Source organism: Portunus trituberculatus, chromosome 44 (genome assembly GCF_017591435.1).
Source record: "Portunus trituberculatus isolate SZX2019 chromosome 44, ASM1759143v1, whole genome shotgun sequence".
Lineage (NCBI taxonomy): Eukaryota > Metazoa > Arthropoda > Malacostraca > Decapoda > Portunidae > Portunus > Portunus trituberculatus.
The window spans coordinates 21,259,689-21,284,688 of record NC_059298.1 but is presented as its reverse complement, the minus strand read 5'-3'; the positions used below and the strand labels follow the sequence as shown (position 1 = coordinate 21,284,688).

At 41.8% G+C, this 25,000-nt stretch overlaps 1 protein-coding gene across 22 annotated transcripts in view; it reads right to left on the bottom strand.

The window, feature by feature from the left end:
• Positions 1–25,000, bottom strand: part of LOC123518691 (sodium-driven chloride bicarbonate exchanger-like) — a 328,162-nt gene that overhangs the window by 121,855 nt on the left and 181,307 nt on the right. For 4 of the 22 annotated variants that reach the window (XM_045279662.1, XM_045279670.1, XM_045279684.1 and 1 more), the window contains exon 3: positions 9,922–9,956. The exons of 15 other annotated variants lie outside the window; for them this stretch is intronic. The gene's annotated coding sequence lies outside the window, so the exon portion shown is untranslated. Of the gene's footprint in view, positions 1–4,707; positions 4,874–9,921; positions 9,957–25,000 lie in introns of those variants that run through there. 3 more of the 22 variants (XM_045279661.1, XM_045279683.1, XM_045279668.1) reach the window with 1 other exon arrangement.

Genomic DNA, 25,000 nt, shown 5'->3' with positions numbered 1-25,000 from the left:
TGTGTGTGTGTGTGTGTGTGTGTGTGTGTGTGTGTGTGTGTGTCAGTGACAGAAAAAGACAAACAGAGCAGTAAAGACAAACGCAGGTGCACATGACGATGCCTGACGAACTATTTTTCTCCAAAATTTATTTCTTATTGAGTAAGTGGAACGCTTAACACTGCTTTCTATATGAATCATGGTGAATACCGCTAACATGATGTGTTCTCTTGTTGTCCCTTGTTACCTTTGTCACTGCTCTCCCATGGCGTAGCATGACGCGTGAGTACGGCATACTAGCAGGCCCTTGTCACGCAATGCTCCTCCCTCACCTTCATGACCGCAGGGAGAGGCGCAAGCATACTATTAATGTGACACTGGTGATGGAGCGATTGATTCTTATCTGGTCACCTTTCCCTATATAGAAATCTAGCTAGATTGGTGCATGACTAAGAAATATACATGGTGAAAACATCCTCCACATAACTTCTATAAAGAACATAAGATAGTATGATTAAGTAAGTACCTACCTGAAGCAAATTAATAATTTACTAGGTGTTCACCTTAAAGAAACGATGGGAAAGAGAGAGGGTACCTTTATATATACCTAAATCATTAATAGAGCGACAGAAGAGGTTTACACACTGATGACTTTCGCACTGATAACACTGACAGTCACAAAACAAACATGATGACAGTATTTACCAAGTTTTGTACATGTAATCAGAATTAAAAGAACGAAATGATACACTATTTAGTAACTTTAGAGCTACAATACATATGTTTTATCCTGGGATAAGAAAAAGTTAAAATGAATTAAGTAGATCAAGATATCACACGGTACATGGGGAAAGTTGAAAGTGGGTTAATCTCTTTCTAACAATAAATAAATAAATAAATAAAGATGTTTATACTATACATCTAGCTCTCCTTTCCTCCGCCTCCCCTCTCCCCTCTTCACGAGTGTTACAGTGACGCACGTTATGCCCTCACGTGGCTGTGAATCCTGTCTTCTCTCTACTGGTGCAAATTGTCCCTCTCTGGGTACACGATTTAAATTCCATCCTACCAGCACAGCCACCAACGCCACCAGTGCACCGCCATACCGCCTGCCGCCATCACCCAGTCACATTCTCCTGCTTCATGCACTAACCACTCACTGCTCCATATATTTTCTTCTGACATCACTCCGTTTCTGGTTAGGAAATTCAAACGTGATTACGTTAATATACTCGTAAATACAAAAAATCTGTAAACGCACCGGTACTATTATACGTCCTTCCCAGGTGATACTTATTCTCTCTCTCTCTCTCTTGGTTGTACAGTGTTATGTGTCTGTATAAGTGTTTACATTTATTCATTAATACATTTTATAAAGTTGGTCACAATTATTGCCGGCACAAGTACAGGATATAACAGACAACATTATAATACTGCAATAACTACAATAAAAGCGAGTTTTGTGCACGTTAAGTAACAGTGGGGTGCAGCACTGGCCTTTAGCGTGGGTTGTTGGCGGGAAAGTTGCCTAATCCCAGAGATGAGCTGCCCCGTCACCTTCCGCCCTAAGCTCTGAACACTGCGTGATCACAATCTGACCGATACAATGCCACTTGCGTAACCATGGTGCACAAAATAATAGTGACAATAATGGTGGTGGTACTACTACTACTACTACTACTACTACTACTACTACTAACAATAACTATTATTATTATTATTATTATTATTATTATTATTATTATCATTATTAATACTATTATTATTATTATTATTATTATTATCATTACCATCATTATTATTATACTATTACCATTATTATCATTACTATTATCATTATTACTATTATCACCAATGTTATCATAGTGACGAAAAACAAGTTATAACATTATAGTGTGTATATTTTGCCCGTGAAATGTCCTGCACAGCCCTTCCACCCCACCCCATCACACCCGCTCATCACCACGTTTGCCTATCCAAAACAGCTCTCTCCATCCTGAAATAGTCCTGTTTTTTTTAAGATTGCTATCTATCAGCTTATCAGCTTATCTCCTTCATGCTGAAGTCTTCTCTACCTACCACAAACCCTATCCCCAGTTCTACCTATTCTTCCAACCTATCCCTTCATTGATTTCACTCTCTTTGTGCTGCACTGCTACTCAATTTTCTCTACTTTGCTGCTTCTATCTTAGCTTCTATCTTAGGTTTATCTCTGGAGAGAGGTAATTTTCCCCGTAAATGCAAATAAATGGCGGCATGGCACAGAGTAGTCCGTTAAGGTAGCGGCAGCTTCACGTGGCCAACACAAGCTCTGGACCAGCAGCATAGCTACCTCTCTCCTCTTGCCGCTCACGTCTGCCACTTGATCCGGTATAAACACCACAGAGATGTGTGGGACGTGAGGGTAAGTACATATAAAATTGCTGATGATGGGACGCGGCTGCACAGTTACTGAAAGGTGATCCGAAGGTCAAGCGGTGTTACTGGAGGGTGTGTTACTTCACCAAACCAATTATGTTATTGGAGGGAAGTAATTCAGTTCTTTTCATTTCAATTCACGATTTCATAGCCATAATACATTCCATCGGTTTATCCAGAAGGCGCACAGGGGGATGGGAGGGGCTTGCACAAGACTGGGTACGCCCGGTCGGGAGTTTTCCCGCCTCTCTGCCCACAAAAAAAGTAGTTGTACTGCTCCCTATCCATCCCCCCCTTCCCACCACTGGCCCAACCCTGCCCTTCATTAAAACTGGATAAAGAATAATGCCTGTCTGCAATAAAAAATTCCCACTGCAACACACCGGTGACTTCCAGTGTGACTCTGAGACAGCAGTGACAACGGCTTTACTTCCTGTGCCGGGAGCCTTGAGTCGACTCTTTAAATCAACAACACCTGACTAGCGTAGATGTTTCTATTAAAGAGAAAAGGATGTCAGGAGTACTGACAACGTCTCGAAGATAGGCGGCGAGGAGCATTTTCAATATGAAGCAGTAACTATAAAAAGGTGTTTTGGTATTCACGGCTGACCTTGGCCTTGGTGTGAAATATTTCTGGGCTAAAGTCTCACAATCATTCGAACTCTGACATATTAGTGTCAAAAGGTTAAAAGGAGAAACTGATTTCTGGGCATGACATCAACTTTCTATTTAGTCGGCCTGGCCACGACCCTCAAACTTCCTGCTAGCTTTCACAGTAATTTGGTATTTAAGTGACATTTAAAAGTTAAACGAAACTTTCTAAGCAATGCCACATCTTTGGAAATTATTGATGGCCCAGCTAAGAAGTAGCGGTAACACCTACGCAACATGGACTTAGCCGCGACAGAAAGCAGCGGGAAGGTTTATGGAAGATTCAACGTCACACTTTGCACTCCTCGCCTCATCCAAAGAGTCTTGTTTCCTCAATGCAGACATAATAATAATGGTTGGTGAATTGAAGGGTAAAAATAAGAGGAAACCACAAACAGTGACTGGAGATGGAGTGGCAGTAGTAAAATATCAAATAAATGCAGCACGTGTATTTAAAAATGCTGATTATCCAGCCGAAGGTAGGTTGTGAGTGAGGCAGGTGTCTACGGCCAAGATGACACTGATCGTGTTGCTCTTAAGCGTATTTCTGTGTAATTTGATATACGAAAAGTTGTGAATGATCACAATGGAGAATCAAAGAATAAATGAAAATTGTATGAAGCTTTTAATGTAAGATAATCATCGCAGCTTCCTAACGATGTTTAGTATAAAAAAAATTATAAGAAATGTTCCGGTCTTTGAATCTTTCGGTGGAAACTAAAATTATTAAGCGTGGTATCTGGTAGAGGAGACATTACTAAAGTGGTGACCAGCATGTCCCATGGAGAATGCCAACATGGTATTCAAAAGACCAAGTACTATCATGTAAACTACAGAAAGTCGGTACTCAAAGAACCAGGTACTATTAAGAAAACTACAGGCAAGAGTGTAGCTTTTCGAGCACCACCCATCGTGACCACCGGCCAGAGTGGACTCCATGCAAGGCCGCGTCATTTGACTTCATGCCATTCATGACAAATCTTAACATATTGATTCCATTAACGTTTTGGAATAGCTAAGCCATTTCATAAGGTATCAAAGTTATCCGTATGACTTTTCAGGAGACGCAAATAAGTTTCCGGGTTTCTTCTGCTGGTGAAACATTTCTTTCAACTTGGATGTAGAATGCCACACCGGTGTTCAGTATAAATGATTATGTGACACTCCTCTATAGAAAAAATCTATAAAATTTCTTTTTCCTTGATGTGGTTCTCTGACCGTAGGTTACCTCGTGTGAAGATACTGAGCGAGTTTTACAGGGCTTCTCCATTACAGACGATAGAATTCCACTCAAATAAGCACCGTCACTTCATGCTTTTAAACCTCGAGGTGTCCATATGTTTCTGTTACGATAATGAAAAAAAAATAATAAATAAATAAATAATAAATAAATAGATAGAACAGTATTGACTCCGACCATGGCACCTTCAATCACTGCAGGTATTTGTGTAGATTCAATGATTTCTTTTAGTGTTTTGTATTCATCCTCTTCTAAAACACGAACACAGTGTTTCATAAACAAACACATAATGGAATAACCTGACGCGCGATGACACTGAGATCACTTGGGTTACGCTCACACCCACCCTAATCACCCAGATGTCATCCAGTTCCTTGGCACAAGTCACAAGCACAGGGACATTAGAAGAGACAAATTACCTAGCAAAAAGAAGAGTTCAGACGGTGGCGGTGGTGCTTGAGTGTAGCGGGAGGCGGCTCAGACAGGCTTGTGTGAGCACCCGGGCAGACACTGGGCACTGATGGAGCCGAAACAGGATGTGTGGCTGCAGCACGCGGTGACCAGAGCCAGGGACAGAGATGTGCACTGCAGGAGAGTCGCACAGGTAATAGGCGCAAAGAAGTGTGGATCTTGAGTGTACATAGACCAGTGTAACCTTGAAGCAGCCGCTCCTCCCTCACCCTCTCACCACTCTCCTTCAGTCACCTCCGATAATCCCCCACCGCCCGCCCTCTCACCCTTCCTCCCTTCCTTCCCTCCCTTCTCCAGCCTCGTAGCTCCGCCCCCTTTAGCTCAGCTTGCCCTTACGTCATAACATCATAGATTCGTCGTTAACCACGTGAAATGAGGGTGACTTCCTTAAGGACATTCTACGGGATGACCTTCTTGAATATTCACCGCCATGTCGTGCCCTGTGACGGCCGCGGAGGTCGACCGCGAATAACAGAACAAGATTACAACCACACATAATGAAATGACGGATCACCAGCTTGTGGTGAAATTGACCTGTCACTATCACTCACAGACTCTCATTTCAAAAATTCAAATGACTTTATTTATAATATTTAGCTTTATTTGTTAATTACTTTTTTTTTATTGGACAACTTCTTGGAAAAGGCATAAGTAAACTAACAGATACAATGACATCATTACAATGTTTGCTAGCAGAGAGAGAGAGAGAGAGAGAGAGAGAGAGAGAGAGAGAGAGAGAGAGGGGAGGGTTCATTTCATGGTTGCCGTGACGTCACCACCATTACGGAGACTACTATGCGAAGGAGGAGCTGAGACAAGACGCTGAGGGAGAGAGAACCGCGGGACGTAATGATCAGCATCCACAAACATCCGACGAACTCGTTACGAATTTGGAACACGTAATGCCTTTCCCTCGTCCCACAGTGGACCTTCCTTATCACCTTCACCTACAACTATCCTCGTGACACACCACTCACAAATCCCTAACACCTATACCGCATGCCGCACCACTCACCCTTGTGTTTGCTGGAGTTGTCTTGACTTACAAGATGAGTCTGTGTGCTGTGGCGAGGGGTTTACACATTCATTACGTTTTTATTATAGTTCAAGGAGGCCTTTACGGCGGAGGGCTTCCTAGACACAATAAGAAAAACTTCCAAACTTCTATTTTACAAGAAACTTATTTACTTTGAACTTCTTCGACGCGACTTATCAAACTCCTGTGATGAGGAGCCCGCATATCCCGCCTTTCTTGCAGCACACCTCATTCCACGACCTTCGAATAGATTTCTACCTACTACTACTAAGCTACAGGCATTTGATGGAGAGTTATTTCTGGGGAAAAGGATACGTTAAATTCTAACAATTACTTATTCTAATAATGCCGAAAAGCGACCCCATTTTCAGAAGGCAGGATAATAATAAAAATGATAAATTTTCCCATAATCAAAGAAAGAGTGAAATAACAGATAGATGGCTGAAAAAAACAAACAAACCCACAATAAGGTGATACACGCACTATATGTATGTTGATTGATTGATTTATTTTTTTCAGGAAGTATGTTGTTGCAATGGAGGCAAGTGAATGCTGTCTCCACTTTCAGAACAGGAGATAAAACACTAATGTCAAACTATCACTTCCTCAGCTTGGCCTCAACTGTAGATAAATAAATTAAGTATAATAACAAGGAACTCCAGGAATCGTTTACACAAACAGTACCCACAAAAAGACTTCACGAAGGGCAAGTCTTTCCTTAGGAACTCGTTGAATTCTTATATGAAAAGGAATGACGTATTAAATATTGGGAATAATTATGGCATATTATACCGCACTTTAGCAAGACGTTTGATAAGATATTTATCGAAGGTTCCTTAGAGTGGATAAGGCACGTGGGACTGGTGGGAAAGTGTTACTGGTATCCTAGGTTGATTATTATTATGGTTATGCGGCACACAACGGAACTAAAATAAATAAGCTTTTGACTCTATATGGAAACTATCACTTCAGAGGGCCTTTTTTCGTTTTCTTTGGTCGGTGGCCATCATATATAAACAAATATACAAAAAAAATAATAAACATTAAAAATAATAGGAAACAGGGGTGATCAGTTTTATGATCGCTATTATTTCTAATATAAAAGAATGCTTTAGATAATGGAATTAGTGCAACATTAGTAAAGTTGCTAACGACACGGAGATAAGTAGCTTAATCAGGTCGGATTCCAGTGTAAGCACCCTGCAGGCAGACTTAGATAAGGTAGATGAGTTGACAGATAGATGGCAAATGCAATGATACAAAGTAATTGGAGACGACATGATAAGTACTGGAAACAATATAGAACGGCGACTAAGATGATATATATATATATATATATATATATATATATATATATATATATATATATATATATATATATATATATATATATATATATATATATATATATAGGTATATATGGGTATGTTTTATGCCACTAAGGTTTCTTACTGCTAAACTCATTTTGAGATGTTTTTACGTACAGCAGCAAATAGTATCATTACAGAATGCACTGCCAAATTATTTTTGTTTCCTCAATTTTCATTCTAAACTATTTATTTAACAAGTAATATAAGAAGATAGGGCTCCTAGCGTCAGTGCTCTGCGGAAGAAGATACCGCGAACCCCAGCTTGCCGCAGAGGATGGACGTAGGTCAGGGAAGGGCACCGCAGATATGACCTTAACCTCAGCTTAGGGAAGGCAGCATTCCGTGCCTGTATCTCTCCCTTTCAAAACTGTATCACGTTGTATGGATAATATTTTCTTGGCATTCCTCAGAAGTGTGTTATTCTCAAGCGGAATATTATCACCTGCTTCTCAAGACACGGCTTTATTGTCGTACGTCTATCAAACACTTGTTGGTCTTCTCTGGTTATGTCGTGAACATAATAAGTAATCTGTCAAAAGATACTCAGCCATCGTAAGTAAAAACTACGTTCCACATTAATCAAAGTATAGTCAGAAACACAAGATTGTAATTATATGTAAGAATTTTGATATGAAATCGGTAACAATGGAGGTACACTTGTTTTTGATTTATCAATTTACTAATAAGTGTGAACATACCATCAGGATACCATCTCATAGCAATAACGGAATGAAAGCTGTGAAATCTAAAGGTTTATATCCCGTGGACGATGTAATAAAGAGTCCCAACCTCTAATGCTACAGTACACAACGATGATCAAGCTCCTTGACGGTCCGGCCATGGGCTTAAAGACCCTACGCTCCTCCCACCCTCTGGCGCTGGCCACCCATCAACGTTCTTCGTTGACGGGCTTCTTGATGGAACTTCTTCAGACAAACTAACGCTGTAGAATGCTAGTGCTATTATACATATTTCTCTAGAATTCATTAATCATCCACTCATTATTTATATAGTTCTTGGAAGACTTAAAAGTCTTCCAAGCAGAGAGCATCTGTTCTATAACACTGTCCATCTGTCCCTCCAGTATAACTTTTGGTCTTATTTTGGTTTATTGCCGGAAAACATGAAATACGGAGTGCTAAACAAAATAAAAATTTCTTTAGAAATCATTTGTTTATTCTATATAATTAAATCTCTTTTTATTAATTCATCTATCTTTTCTTTTCGGTTCTCATTGGTCACTCGATATTACTGTTCATATTCAGTATGACAAGTGGAGTAGTGAAAACAAAATCTGCTCTCAAGTCACGGCTCAATGATTTAAGATTTCAATCTTTCTATTCTCTATTCTGCTGCTCAAGTAGGCGTGTCCTAACAGCATTAGCATGAAAGTAAATACCTATTGCTATAATACACACACACACACACACACACACACACACACACACACACACACACACACACACACACACAAAGAAAAAATAGACGCATTCTTTTCTTTATCAACCTGGTGCTCGTAAACCATGACCTTGGGTGTGGTGTGTAAAGAAGCTGAACCTGGGATCGCCGCATAAATCGCTCACCAATCACACAATCGTCTCCCTATCACCAGATCCACAGGAGATTTATAGAGCGGGAAGGAGAAATAATAACAATAGAGTTTATGGTTATATTGGGTGTTGTAAGAATCATCTCTACATCAAGAACACACACACACACACACACACACACACACACACACACACACACACACACACACACACACACACATTATTATTATTATTTACACACGGCCCGGTAGCTCAGTGGTTAGAGCGCTGGCTTCACAAGCCAGAGGACCGGGGTTCGATTACCCGGCCGGGTGGAGATAGCCCCTGTTCACCTAGCAGTGAGTAGGTACGGGATGTAAATCGAAGAGTTGTGACCTTGTTGTCCCGGTGTGTGGTGTGTGCCTGGTTTCAGGCCTATCCGAAGATCGGAAATAATGAGCTCTGAGCTCGTTCCGTAGGGTAACGTCCGGCTGTCTCGTCAGAGACTGCAGCAGATCAAACAGTGAATCAGTGAATCACACACACACCTCGTAGTGTACTGGTTAGCACGCCCGACTCATAATCGAGAGGGTCCGGGTTCGAGTGCCGGAAAGCGGCGAGGCAAATGGGCAAGCCTCTTAATGTGTAGCCCCTGTTCATCTAGCAGTAAATAGGTACGGGATGTAACTCGAGGGGTTGTGGTCTCGCTTTCCCGGTGTGTGGAGTGTGGAGTGGTCTCAGTCCCACCCGATGATCGGTCACTATGAGCTCTGAGCTCTTTCCGTAGGGGAAAGGCTGGCTGGGTGACCAGCAGACGACCGTGGTGAATAACACACAACGTAGTGTAGTGATTAGCACGCTCGATTCATAATCGAGAGGGCCGGGTTCGAGTCCCGGGAAGCGGCGAGGCAAATGGGCAAGCCTCTTAATGTGTGGTCCCTGTTCACCTAGCAGTAAATAGGTATGGGATGTAACTCGAGGGGTTGTGGCCTCGTATTCCCGGTGTGTGGAGTGTGTGTTGTGGTCTCAGTCCTATCTGAAGATCGGTCTATGAGCTCTGAGCTCGCTCCGTAATGGGGAAGACTGGCTGGGTGATCAGCTGGCGACTGTGGTGAACATACATACATACATACATACACACACACACACACACACACACACACACACACACACACACACACACACACACACACACACAGAGGGATATAATATTCAAAGTGTACAGACCTTCCAGACACAAGAACCTCCTCAGCTTCCTCTACCTGTAGGGATAAGAAGAAATGATTATTTAAATGCCTCAATAAAGGAAGTGTCCATACACTACAGTTTACATGTTACTTTGTCATTCAACTCTTCAGTTCGCAAAACATCTTATAAATATACATAGGAAAAAACATGTACATATGAGACAAGGAATAATGATTTGTTTATTATCTTTTATATACATGCACGCGCGCCGGCGCTGCCTTTTGTATTAATAAAGACTTAATTATTATTATTATCATTGTTGTTGTTGTTGTTATCATTATTATTATTATTATTATTATTATTATTATTTATATTATTATTATCATCATTTCTACACACACACACACACACACACACACACACACACACACACACACACACACTCGAGAGGGCCCGGGTTCGAGTCCCGGGAGTGGTGAGGCAATGGGCGAACCTCTTAATGTGTATCCTCTGTTCACTAGCAATAAATAGGTACGGGATGTAACTCGAGGGGTTGTGGCCTCGCCTTCCCAGTGGGTGGAGTGTGTTGTGGTTTCAGTCCTATCCCGAAAAACGGCTAGTATGAGCTCTGAGCTCTTTCCGTAGGGAAAAGGCTGAGTGGCTGACCAGCAGACGACAGTGGTGAACAGAACACACACACACACACACACACACACACACACACACACACACACGCCCGGTAGCTCAGTGGTTAGAGCGCTGGCTTCAGCCAGAGGACCGGGGTTCGATTCCCCGGCCGGGTGGAGATATTTGGGTGTGTCTCCTTTCACGTGTAGCCCCTGTTCACCTAGCAGTGAGTAGGTACGGGATGTAAATCGAGGAGTTGTGACCTTGTTGTCCCGGTGTGTGGTGTGTGCCTGGTCTCAGGCCTATCCGAAGATCGGAAATAATGACCTCTGAACTTGTTCCGTAGGGTAACGTCTGGCTGTCTCGTCAGAGACTGCAGCAGATCAAACAGTGAAAACATACACATACACACACACACACACAGGTAGGAGGTAGTAGACACCTACCGAAACAATAACTTACTCCCAGTGAGATCTAATAGCACTAGTTCAGGAGGTGCTGTGAACCTTCCATTAAAGCTAGTTGTGATCTCGTTGAATGTTTCCCTTTGTGTCTCAGAACTCAAGGGGGTAGTCACAGCCTACCCTCTAAAGACAGCTCTCCTATTTCACACAAAACTACATGCACTTACTACACATACACCCTTCACTCCAAATAAAAATTTAAAAGAAAAATGGGACCCAAAATAAACAACGCCTCAGGTCCCCTCTGGGAGGGACCAAAAATGTCCCCAGGTCGGTCACCTCTCCTGTTGAAGACCACAAATGCCTTGACACCTCCCTCAACTTTTTCTACATTAACTTCTGCAACATTCGCAGTCTTACATCTAATTTTCAATCTGTGGAACACCACCTCTCTTCTACTAAACCTCATCTTCTTTTCCTCACCGAAACACAGCTGTCTGAGGCAACTGACAGTAGCCCTTCTCTGTTCCCTCCTACTTTCTCTATTCTCATTTTCATTCCAAAGCTGGATGTTGCGTCTATGTACGCAACGACTTAACTTGCTCTCGTGCCCACGCTCTTGAGTCTTCCGAATTTTCCACCATCTGGCTACGACTTAACAGTCACTCTCAAACTAAATTCATCTGTGCTGTTTATCTCTCCCTAACTCTTCTGACTATAGTAATTTCTTCGACTACTTAACTTCTAAAGTGGAGCACATTCTGTCCCTCTACCCTTTCGCTGAGATTTCCATTCTTGGAGATTTCAATGTTCACCACCAGCTTTGGCTTTCCTCTCCCTTCACTGACCACCCTGGTGAACTAGCCTTCAACTTTGCTATCCTCCATGACCTAGAGCAACTGGTGCAACACCCTACTCGTATTCCTGACCGTCTTGGAGACACGCCCAACATTCTTGATCTCTTCCTCACCTCTAACCCTTCTGCTTATGCTGTCACCCTTTCATCTCCGTTGGGCTCCTCCGATCACAATCTCATTTCTGTATCTTGTCCTATTTTTCCAATCCCTCCGCAGGATCCCCAAAGCGAAGGTGCCTCTGGCGTTTTGCCTCTGCCAGTTGGGGGACCTGAGGAGGTATTATGCTGATTTTCCTGGAATGATTATTGCTTCCGTGTCAGAGACCCATCTCTTTGTGCTGAACGCATAACAGAGGTGTTAGTATCTGGCATGGAGGCGTACATTCCTCATTCTTTTCTCAACCTAAACCTTCTAAACCTTGGTTTAACTCAGCCTGTTCTCGTGCTATACATGATAGAGAGGTTGCCCACAAAAGGTACTTGAGCCTTCCATCTCCTGAATCTCATGCACTTTATATCTCTGCCCGGAATCATGCCAAGTCTGTTCTTCAACTTGCCAAACACTCTTTCATAAATAGGAAATGTCAAAATCTTTCAAACTCAAACTCTCCTCGTGACTTCTGGCATCTAGCCAAAAACATCTCAAATAACTTCACTTCTTCATCTTTCCTCCTTTATTTCATCCTGATGGCACCACTGCCATCTCTTCTGTCTCTAAAGCTGAACTCTTTTCTCAAACCTTTGCTCACAACTCCACCTTGGACGATTCTGGGCTTGTCCTCCTCCCTCTGACTATTTCATGTCTACAATCAAAATTCTTCGTAATGATGTTTTCCATGCCCTTGCTGGCCTAAACCCTCGGAAGGCTTATGGACCTGATGGGGTCCCTCCTATTGTTCTCAAAAACTGTGCTTCTGTGCTTGCACCTTGCCTGGCCAAACTCTTCCAACTTTGTCTATCGACTTCTACCTTTCCTTCCTGCTGGAAGTTCGCCTACATTCAGCCTGTTCCTAAAAAGGGTGACCGTTCTAACCCCTCAAACTACCGTCCTATAGCTTTAATCTCTTGCTTGTCTAAAGTTTTGAATCTATCCTGAATAGGAAGATTCTCAAACATCTGTCACTTCACAATCTTCTGTCTGATCGCCAGTATGGCTTCCGTCAAGGTCGCTCTACTGGTGATCTTCTGGCTTTCCTTACTGAGTCTTGGTCATCCTCTTTTAGAGATTTCGGTGAAACTTTTGCTGTTGCGTTAGACATATCAAAAGCTTTTGATAGAGTCTGGCATAAAGCTTTGATTTCAAAACTGCCCTCCTACGGCTTCTATCCTTCTCTCTGCAACTTTATCTCAAGTTTCCTTTCCGACCGCTCTATTGCTGCTGTGGTAGACGGCTACTGTTCTTCTCCTAAACCTATTAATAGTGGTGTTCCTCAGGGTTCTGTCCTGTCACCCACTCTCTTTCTATTATTCATTAATGACCTTCTTAACCAAACTTCTTGCCCTATCCACTCCTACGCTGATGATACCACCCTACATCTTTCCACGTTCTTTCAGAGACGTCCAACCCTTCAGGAAATCAACAGATCACGCGGGGACGCCACGGAACGCCTGACTTCCGATCTTTCTAAGATTTCCGATTGGGGCAGAGAAAATCTAGTAGTTTTCAATGCCTCAAAACTCAATTCCTCCATCTATCAACTCGACACAACCTTCCAGACAACTATCCCTCTTCTTCAATGACACTCAACTGTCTCCTCTTCCACAATGAATATCCTCGGTCTGTCCTTTGCTCATAATCTTAACTGGAAACTTCACATCTCATCTCTTGCTAAAACAGCTTCTATGAAGTTAGGTGTTCTGAGGCGTCTCCGACAGTTTTTCTCGCCCTCCAACTGCTTACTCTGTATAAGGGCCTTATCCGTCCCTGTATGGAGTACTCTTCGCATGTTTGGGGGTTCCAGTCACACAGCTTTGCTTGATAGGGTGGAATCGAAAGCTCTTCGTCTCATCAACTCCCTCCTCTGACTAACTGTCTTCAGTCTCTTTCTCACCGCCGAAATGTTCCATCCCTTTCTATATTTTATCGCTATTTTCATGGTAACTGTTCTACTGATCTTGCTAACTGCATGCCTCCCCTCCTCTTGCGGCCACGCTGCACAAGGCTTTCTTCTTCCTCTCATCCCTATTCTGTCCAACTCTCTAATGCAAGAGTTAACCAGTACGCTCAATCATTCATCCCTTTCACTGGTAAACTCTGGAACTCGCTCCCTGCAACTGTATTTCCGAATTGTCTTCTTTTAAGAGGGAGGTATCGAGGCATTTGCTCCCCTAATTCTGGCTGACGGTTTTGGCACTTTTTGAAGTCTTTGGAGAGCCAGCGCTCAAGTGAGCCTTTTTCTAACTTTCTTTTTTTTGCCCTTGGCTGGCCCTCTTCCCTACGTAAAAAAAAAAAAAAAAAAAACTGCATTGCTGTCGAATGAATATTAAATTCCCTCACAAAATTATGTGTTTAATAAAATTAATATATATATATATATATATATATATATATATATATATATATATATATATATATATATATATATATATATATATATATATGCCCTTGGCCAGTCTAGCGCCAATTTTTAGTCAAAATAAGAACTATGGTTTCTAATCAACATTTTTATTAATTTTTTTTTTGTTAAACGGAAGAATGCTATTATCATGACAGAAGAAATTTAAATAAGTTGATGAATATATATTTGTATACATATTTTTTTTTTCTTCTAGCCTAGCAATGAAAAGTTCCTCATTTGTTTGTGTACATTTCCAGGGGAGTGCGAATGTGCGACGCTTTCGAATATTTCTAAGGCAACTTCCAAGTAGCTGGCCAAGATGACCAGTGTACAAAACACACTGACGAATTTCTCAAAGAGAGTATTAAGAGGTCACCGTTGCATTTGGGATCACAGAACAGCTGATTACATTATAAGGTGCAAAAAAGCCGCGGCTTGCTGGGGTGAATGAGGAGCCATGTTTGTTTACAATCGACAAGCGCGGCGAAGGCGGAAGCAAGCTTGTGTGTGACGGCCACCGTCTGCAAAAGTTGACAGTCGTCAGAAAATTGACAGTAAAAGAAGACGGAAAAGTGCTAGTGTGACGCCGCCTTTACGATGATGATTGATTATGGACAAACTTCTGCAAACACTATTTCATAAATGTGTGTTGAAATTATCTAACCACGACAAAATTCATAATAATTTTGTGGCACTCTTAGGCACTGTCTGTGGTACGCTATTTGAAAAACATTGATGTGAGAAAGGAAGAAATAAGACAATATACACTTAAGATTTTTAAACTATAACTGTATCGTACACTAATCCAGGATGTTTAATGTATGTATTACCTCTTGTAATGATCTGTTAGTAACGAGTTAATAAGCCATTTGATCATAACCACAATAAGAATATAAACTGCGTGCGCGTTAGTCCTGAAGTAGGATAAAGAGGGCAGGTCTGTTACGTGTAGTAGAGGAAGAAGAGATGCCAACACGGAGTAGCAATTTTACTCTGAGACTTGAGCCAGATCAAATATTCTCTACTATCTTGGATGCCTGTAAGCCCCTCAGATAAGGTATAGTTTATCCAGCTCTAATAAACCGACTATTCTAAAGGGTGGGTAAAATTTAGCTGAAGTTAGTGTAGTAAACGGCCTAGCAGCGTGGGTACACTCAAAGAACTGTAGCATATGACTTACTGCCAACATTTACTCAGACAATCGAAAGAGAAGATATGTAGAGTAGAGAAACTAAAACATCTTAAAAGAAAAGAAAAGAAAAAAAAAAAGACTGGAATAATTTATCTCAGGAATAACAAAATTTATTTGATTAAGTAATCCTGAAACATAACGCCTTATTTACAGTACAGTATAGCATAATTAACTAAGACTGAAGGACCACCAGCAGAAGTTGTATATTTAAAGATTCAAGTCCAGTTAGAAATCCTCTCTACCGATATTCAGAGAAAGCAAAGGAATTAATAAAAAATCTAATTAAAAATATGTTAGAGAAACATAAACAGCAGCCTGGCAAGTTCAGCCGTTTTGGTAAATAAACCAAATGGATCAAAACGCATGTACTTGCACTATAGAAAAGTAAATGAACAACTTGAAACTGACATGACATTTATCGTTAAATTAACAAGACTAGAAGAATTAGTAGATGATGCTGCAGTAAATGAATACTATGTAACCCTTGAATTGAAAGACATGTATTATCAAGCAGAATCAGCAAAAGATAGCTGATATGTGACAATATTCAGTGACAGTGTGCCCTTACACCATTTCATCAGTATCTTCGCAGACGTGGATTCAGATCCCACCACTGTAGCGGAACCCATCTGTAGCGATCGTACTGCCTGTTGGGTTCATTATTGATCCAAAATCCAGTATTTCCTCCTCTCAACTATTCAGTATTCCGACAGTTGTTTAGGCTATAGATACATACATATGTTAAGCTGGTGAAGTTGGACACAAGGACTGGTCAGTCCGTGGTTGAGAGCCGAAAAAAAAAAATAAAGATTCTGCAAGTGTGTTGCATATCACTGGACTTCCCGGTTCCAAGACAAAATATATAACAATGAATACACTCACACAGTATCTCCAAATATTTATCTTCTCCACTAACACCACCAGGACTTGGGCCAGTATGGCCTCGTGCAGGGTCTCACTCACAACCAAAGCTAATCCTAACTATTCACTGACCATACAAGGTATGGTCTGACCACTTTACACCAAAGGGTGAGTAAGAAGGTTTATAATTTAGTAAAAGATCACGAATGTTGTCAATACCTACAAGACATTCGGAAATGGAAATAGGAAATGGCTGAAAATGTGCTTCACTTTGAAAGTAAAAGTCATAGAATAACAAGCACTTGGAAGAATTACGTGAGCGATACAACTCACCGATGAGTTAAGTAGAAACAGCAGTAAATTTTAGTGAGATGATGGAAAATTCGGAAAACTGAAGAGCGTGGGCATGAGAGCAAATTATACCACTATATATAAACGAAACAGCCAGCTGCTAGCTTTGGACTGAAAGTAAGAGAGAACAGAAAAGAGATTACTCTTTATGTTTTTAGTCATTAAGGTTTCAGACGCTTGTGAAGGATTATTATCATATTGTTATCATATCATATTATATCATATTACATTATCTATCTATCTGTTATCTATCAATCCATCCATCCATCCATCAATCAATGAATCTCTCTCTCTCTCTCTCTCTCTTGATATATATATATATATATATATATATATATATATATATATATATATATATATATATACACACATATATGTGTGTGCGTAATTCACCACGGTCGCCTACTGGTCACCCAGCCAGTCTTCCTCATTACGGAGCGAGCTCAGAGCTCATAGACCGATCTTCGGGTATGACTGAGACCACAACACACACTCCACACACCGGAAAAGCGAGGCCACAACTCCTCGAGTTATATCCCGTACCTATTAACTACTAGGTGAACAGGGGCTATACATTAAGAGCCTTGCCCATTTGCCTCGCCGCTTCCCGGGACTCGAACCCAGGCTCTCTCGATTGTGAGTGGAGTGTGCTAACCACTACACTAAGCGGTGTGTGTGTGTGTGTGTTTCACTGTTTGATCTGCTGCAGTCTCTGACGAGACAGCCAGACGTTACCCTACGGAACGAGCTCAGAGCTCATTATTTCCGATCTTCGGATGGGCCTGAGACCAGGCACACACCACACACCGGGACAATAAGGTCACAACTCCTCGATTTACATCCCGTACCTACTCACTGCTAGGTGAACAGGGGCTACACGTGAAAGGAGACACACCCAAAAATCTCCACCCAGCCGAGGAATCGAACCCCGGTCCTCTGGCTTGTGAAGCCAGCGCTCTAACCACTGAGCTACCGGGCCGTGTGTGTTTTTCACTGTTTGATCTGCTGCAGTCTCTGACGAGACAGCCAGACGTTACCCTACGGAGCGAGCTCAGAGCTCATTATTTCCGATCTTCGAATAGGCCTGAGACCAGGCACACACCACACACCGGGACAACAAGGTCACAACTCCTCGATTTACATCCCGTACCTACTCACTGCTAGGTGAACAGGGGCTACACGTGAAAGGAGACACACCCAAATATCTCCACCCGGCCGGGGAATCGAACTCGGTCCTCTGGCTTGTGAAGCCAGCGCTCTAACCACTGAGCTACCAATGTGTGTGTGTGTGTGTGTGTGTGTGTGTGTGTGTGTGTGTGTGTGTGTGTGTGTGTGTGTGTGTGTGTGTGTGTGTGTGTGTGTGTGTGTGTGTGTGTGTGTGTGTGTGTGTGTGTGTGTGTATTTACCTAGTTGTAGTTTTACAGGGCCTGGGCTTTATGCTCGTGTGGCCCCGTCTCCATATCTACACTTATCCAATTTACTTTAAAACTATGCACACTCTTTGCTGACACCACTTCTTCACTCAAACTGTTCCAAGTCTCAACACATCTTTGCGGAAACTATATTTTTAACATCTCTCAGACATCTTCCTTCTCAGTTTTTACTATGCGATCTTGTGCTTCTAATGTCATATTCTTCTCTCAGGATCAGTTTCTCATTATCCACTTGGTCCATTCCGTTGATCAATTTATAAACTTGTATCAGATCCCCTCTCTCTCTGTTCCAGGGTTGGTAGATCCATAGCCTTTAGTCTCTCCTCATATGTCATCCCTTCAAATTCTGGAACCATTCTTGTAGCCATTTTTTGTAGTCTCTCCAATTTCCTTATGTGTTTCTTTTTATGGGGGTCCACACAACTCCTGCATATTCCAATCTGGGTCTTATTATAGTACTTATCAATTTCTTCATCATTTCTTTGTCCATGTAGTGAAATGCTAATCCAATATTCCTTAGCAAATTATATGTCTCTCTGAAAATTCTATCAATATGGCTTACTGGTTGATTGTTTTCTTCCATCGTCACTCCTAAGTCCTTTTCCTTTTTACTTTCTCTAGTTCTACTCCATCTCCCATCTTATAGATTCCCACAGGTCGTCTTTCACTCTTTCCCATTTCCATGACATGGCTTTTGTTCACATTGAATTCCATCTCCCATTTTTTACTCCATTTCCAGATCTTGTTTAGGTCTTCCTGCAGTATTTCACAATCCTCTTTTGCTTTATAACTCTGCACAGTTTCGCATCGTCCGCAAACAGATTTATGTAGCTGTTCACTCCTTCTGGCATGTCGTTAATATATATGAGGAAAAGTATTGGTGCCAATACTGACCCTGTGGCACTCCGCTTTCTACTGCTCTCCACTTGGACTTCATATCTTTAACTACCGTCCTTATTTCTCTCCCCCTCAAATAATTTTCTATCCATCTCAATGTGCTTCCTTTTAAGCCACCCTTCTCCTCTAACTTCCATAGTAATCTTGCATGTGGCACTTTGTCAAACGCCTTTTTTAAATCCAAATAAATACAGTCAACCCATCCCTCTCTCTCTTGTACTCTATCAACTATTCTAGAATAGAAACTCAATAAATTAGTTACACGACCGTCTTTTCTAAAACCAAATTGGCTATTTGATATTAATTTGTTGTCTTCAAGGAACTCGATCCATTGTTTCTTTATTATTCTTTCACACATCTTGCATATTACACTAGTTAGTGATACCGGTCTGTAATTTAAAGGTTCTTCCTTCCTTCCGCTCTTATATATGGGAACCACCTCAGCTCTTTTCCATTCTACTGGTACTGTTCCATTTTCTATTGAGCATTTTATGATGTTGTATATAGGACTTGCTAGTTCTTCCCTACATTCTTTCAGTATTCTGCCTGAGACTTCATCCGGTCCCATTGCCTTCTCTTCATCCAGTTCCTTCATTAACTCTTTTATTTCAAGCTTGGTTACTTTAATCTCTTTCATATAGACTCTCTCTCTATTACCCTGTGGCCTTTCAAATTTGGATTCCTTAGTAAAGACCTCCTGGAATTTATTATTTAATAGTTCTGCCATACTTTTGGGTCTTCCACCATCCCGTTCTCTCCTTTTAACCTTTCTATTGTTTCTTTTTGCCTAATTTTTCCATTTATGAATCTGTAGAACAATTTTGGTTGCTCCTTACATTTTTCGACAATGTCCTTTTCAAAGTTCTTTTCCTCTTCCTTCCTCACCTTAACATATTCATTTCTCGCTGCCTTGAAGTTTTCCTTATTTACTGGATTTCTATTTCTCCTCCACCTTTTCCATGCTCCATCTCTTTTCTCCTTTGCCCTAGCACATCTTGCATTAAACCAATCTTTCTTTCCTTCTTCTTTAGGTCTATATTTTGGGACATATTCCTGACTCCTGTTTTGTATATTTCCAAAAATAAGTTATACTTTTCTTGCATCGTCTCTGAGTTTTCCATCTCCTCCCAGTTTACGTTTTTAAAATAGTTCTTGAGATTCTCAATATCAGCCTTTCTGTAATTTAATCGGTCTCCTTTGTATGAATCGTCTCTATCTTCCTTTCCCTCTTCTATATCCATTTCTAATATTACATGGTCACTCTTTCCCAATGGGCACTTATATCTTATATCATCATTCATTTGTATACCCCTTGTAAAAACTAGGTCCAATCTCGCCGGCTCGTCATTTCCTCTGAATCTTGTGCATTCCTTTACTCTCTGGTCCATCATATTGTCTATCATTAGGTTCAGGAATCTTTCTCCCCAGGCTTCTTCCCCTCCCCCACACACACACGCTTTATAACATTCGAAATTATTGTATTTATGAAATGTAGTTGTCTCAGCCAACATGCATCACCTCTAGAATCACGAACACATGCAGTGTGTGACCACACAACTCACAATAAACCTTTCCAGTGGTGGTTGATGATTGTTGCAACAAAATCCTGCTTCAGATTACAGGAAGAGGAAGAAGAGGAAGAAAGGAATGAGAGGAATCCTCAGTAATTAATTAACAGCTGCCCCAATGCAAATGCGTACCTTTCACGAGTATTCTCAAATCGTGCCACATCACATACTTTATTTTAAATAGTCAAAAAAATAAGCGACAGCTAAGTGACGCTCGCCATTTCCCAGCGTGACGGGTGGCCGTGGGATTGCAGCCTTGACACCGCTCGGCTTGACTCTTAACATTTTACACAATACAGGGGTGACATTCTTAAAGTAGCTAACTGGAGCGTAGGTATTGGTGGAGAGAATGGGTAATAGGTACGGTAATAGCTTATCAACGTGGGATAATATAGTTTTAAATTTTTAATAGAAACATCTACAGAAATCAATTTTATTTTTGTTATGAAATGAAGAACAATCAAAATGTACCTAAAATTTCCTTTGACTCGCTAAAACAGCACCCCTTTAAATTGTGCCTGTAATGTACGTAGTGACAAGGACAGTATACACCTTATGAACAATACTACTTATAAGATCTTTGGTGAGAGCAGTGGGGCTGGTGGCGTGACTATGGTGGTGGTGCTGGCATTGTGATGGTGTTGGTGGTGGCGGTGATGAATATACTCGTACAAATATTGTGGTGATGATGTCAACGTTGAGATGGTAGTAATGAAAGAAAAGAAAAAGAAAATTATCTTTTTTTCTCTATTTGTCTTACTTGTGTGGCTGTTTGAACAGTTGTGTCTTGTAGGCTCAGTGGTCAAGTTATATAAAAAAAAAAAAAAAAAAAAATTAGAGGCAAGCTATAATCGCATAACGGTGAGAGGTGTGGCGTTACTCATGACAGGTGGATGGGAATCAGGAGTACTGACGTGCCACTTTGGGATCAAAAATGTTTCTCGACGCCCAGTGGCTCGTGGTGGCCAGGATGCAGAGGAGGGTATGCTGGTATGGTCACCTGGTTAAATGAAACAAGGGCTCGCAGGGAAAGACAAGGTGATAATGAACAACAATGAACTCTTTATTGCTGCTAAAACTGAAGCAACGGAAAAAAAAACATTCGAAAACGGCAAAAACATATTTCCTAACCAAAGGATCTTGCATTAAAATGTAAAAGAGAATTATACGGCCGAGGAATTGTTTAATGAAATTTCCTTGTCGCTTTAAGGAACTCATGGAAACCTGTAAGATGTTGCAACAAAGAAACTCATATTTCGCGTCATGGAAGTACTGGTCAATTGTGACAAGACTTCGTATAACTGATTTTACAGAAGCGATAACTTAATTAGCCACAAATGAGTGTCCTGTCCTTCGCGTTCCATCCCCGTCAATATTTTTTTTATTAATACTCACGGCTCAAGGTGACCCGGATGACCTGTTGTCTCTCCCCGGGTCACCTTAGAGTCACTCTCCAATTACATCGCGTCACATTTTCTTCAACCATACACCAATCACCTCCCTCCCTTTCCTCACCTCCTATATGAAGGGTTCAAGTCTCCCATCCTCCTCAACCTTCCCGACTTCTCTGAACCAACACCAGCTAGGCCTGATTCTCTCACTCGATTCCCTTCCCACTCACCTTTCTTTCTATTTTTTTTCTCTCGTTCTTTCTAACTACGTTACCTTATATAAGAGGGGCAACCGGTTCCCATATCTCTTAGGGGGAGTAGGGACGAAGGGAGAGTGAACGAGAATGTGGTTGTGGGAGAGGTAAGAAAGCGAGGAAGAAAAAAAATGGAGGATAACAACAACCCGCGCGCGCGAGCGAGCGAGCGAGCCAGAGAGAGAGAGAGAGAGAGAGAGAGAGAGAGAGAGAGAGAGAGAGAGAGAGAGAGAGAAAATGTGTGTAATTTTTTTACCACGGTCGTCTGCTGGTCACCCAGCCAGTCTTCCCCATTACGGAGGGAGCTCAGAGCTCATAGACCGATCTTCGGGTAGGACTGAGATCACAACACACTCCAACCACCGGGAAAGCGAGGCTACAAACCCTCGAGTTACATCCCGTACCTATTTACTGCTAGGTGAACAGGGGCCACACATTGAAACTTGCCCATTTGCCTCGCCGCTTACCAGGATTCGAACCCGGCCCTCTCGATTGTGAATCAAGCGTGCTAACCACTACACTACGCGGTTTCACTGTTTGATCTGCTGCAGTCTCTGACGAGACAGCCAGACGTTACCCTACGGTGTGTGTGTGTGTGTGTGTGTAATTCCCTGTTCCCTGTTTGATCTGCTGCAGTCTCTGACGAGACAGCCAGACGTTACCGTACGGAACGAGCTCAGAGCTCATTATTTCCGATCTTGGGATAGGTCTGAGACCAGGCACACATCACACACCGGGACAACAAGGTCACAACTCCTCGATTTACATCCCGTACCTACTCACTGCTAGGTGAACAGGGGCTACACGTGAAAGGAGACACACCCAAATATCTCCACCCGGCCGGGGAATCGAACCCCGGTCATCTGGCTTGTGAAGCCAGCGCTCTAACCATTGAGCTACCGGGCCGTGTGTGTGTGTGTGTGTGTGTGTGTGTGTGTGTGTGTGTGTGTGTGTGTGTGTGTGTGTGTGTGTGAAGGGGTAAATAGCAAAAATGACAGAGACAGAGAAGCAGAATAAGAATTAAGTGACCTTGTTTTTGGAGTGTCATCTTATATAGCTCCGACGCTCTCTCTCTCTCTCTCTCTCTCTCTCTCTCTCTCTCTCTCTCTCTCCATGGAGGTAGCTCACAGTCGTCAGGTCAACCTAATATTACGATGAAAACAAAGAAAGAACAAACAACACCGATTATAATAATCTGTTCATGATGACTAATGTGTTCTTGTGGCAGGGAAGTGGCGACAGTCAGGGTTGTGGGTTGCCACTTCAAAGGGCACTGAGATATTTCTGCTTCCTCTTTCTCTTGTTCCTTTCTATCCATCTGTAGCCGCTTTTGAGTTAGCTACACTCTGTACAGCTATAAACACACAAGACGACACAAACACGCTAGTCATTCTGGGTGAAGTTCGTGTACGAGTAACGCTGTCCTGCCGCTGAGGGGAGGGAGAGGAACTTGTGCATGGAAAACATTCAGGCGGGATCATGGTGGCCGTGGTGGTGATGAAGATGTGGGATTGTGATGGTGGTAATGATGGCTGTGACAGTGATGCTAATTGTGGGTATCGTAACAGTAATGGTAGTGGTTATATATGTATTAATAACAGGATTATCTGTCTGCTTGTATGTCTGTTTTTCCAGTAAAACTCATAATATAGAACATACCTGGCATGCGAAATTCAGTTTTTCTACAGCCAGATGACAAAGAGGGTGAGGGATATCACAGCGGTCAAATGTCCGGGAGTGAAGAATGTCGTCGGCCACACTCGCAGGACAATGAGATGAAGATGAGCTCCGAAGCTAAGTATGGATACAGCGGCAGCCTATGTCTCCAACTTGATCTTTTGTATCTTTAACCCCACAACTTAATGTTTCCTGTGAATACTGTCCCCAACTCTTTTCTTTTGTCTCAAACCAGTCGTCAAATAAATACTTAAGCTGTAATATTTAAATTGGGTTAAAAGTACGTGACATGTAAATTTTCAGCTACAAGGCTGTAAAACAAATAAAATGGTTATCATTATCATAACACACACACACACACACACACACACACACACACACACACACACACATGCATTATACTCTCTCTCTCTCTCTCTCTCTCTCTCTCTCTCTCTCTCTCTCTCTCTCTCTCGTATAACAGTCAGTTCTGATGTGTCCCATATTTCTACAACAAATCATTACCGAGTTCAACATTAGTGATACAATACATAACACGTTCGTGGGTCCGATTTGTATGTATCGCTCTGCTCCAAACCTCCTGATGTCAATAGTTATGTAATGTTCCTCCCTCGCCTGGCCCTACTATTGCGTAGTTGATGCCCGTTGTAATGAAAGGTTATAAGATGTAATCCGATATGAATAGAAAGTACTTTTGGACGTCAGAGGAATGGTACATTTTTCCGTTGCTAATACTTTGGACGGGTAAAAGAATAGTGAAATCTTTCTTTGCCACTATATTGCAACGAGTGAACGTCTTAAACTTTTCCTTGGATATAATCTCGAATGCTGAGTAACTGCTGAATCTTCCACTGTCGACATTTTGGAAGAATTGATGAACGTTGGAACCTTCCGATGAAAAAAACTGGGGAATATTTCGTGGACGCTGGAATCTTCCGTTCAAACTCCCTATCTTCTCTCGGGATGTTTGAGACTTCATCAGATCACTTCACTTTCCTCTCAGTTCGCCCCTAAAAGAATTAACTTTTTCCTCTTTACCGGACATCACA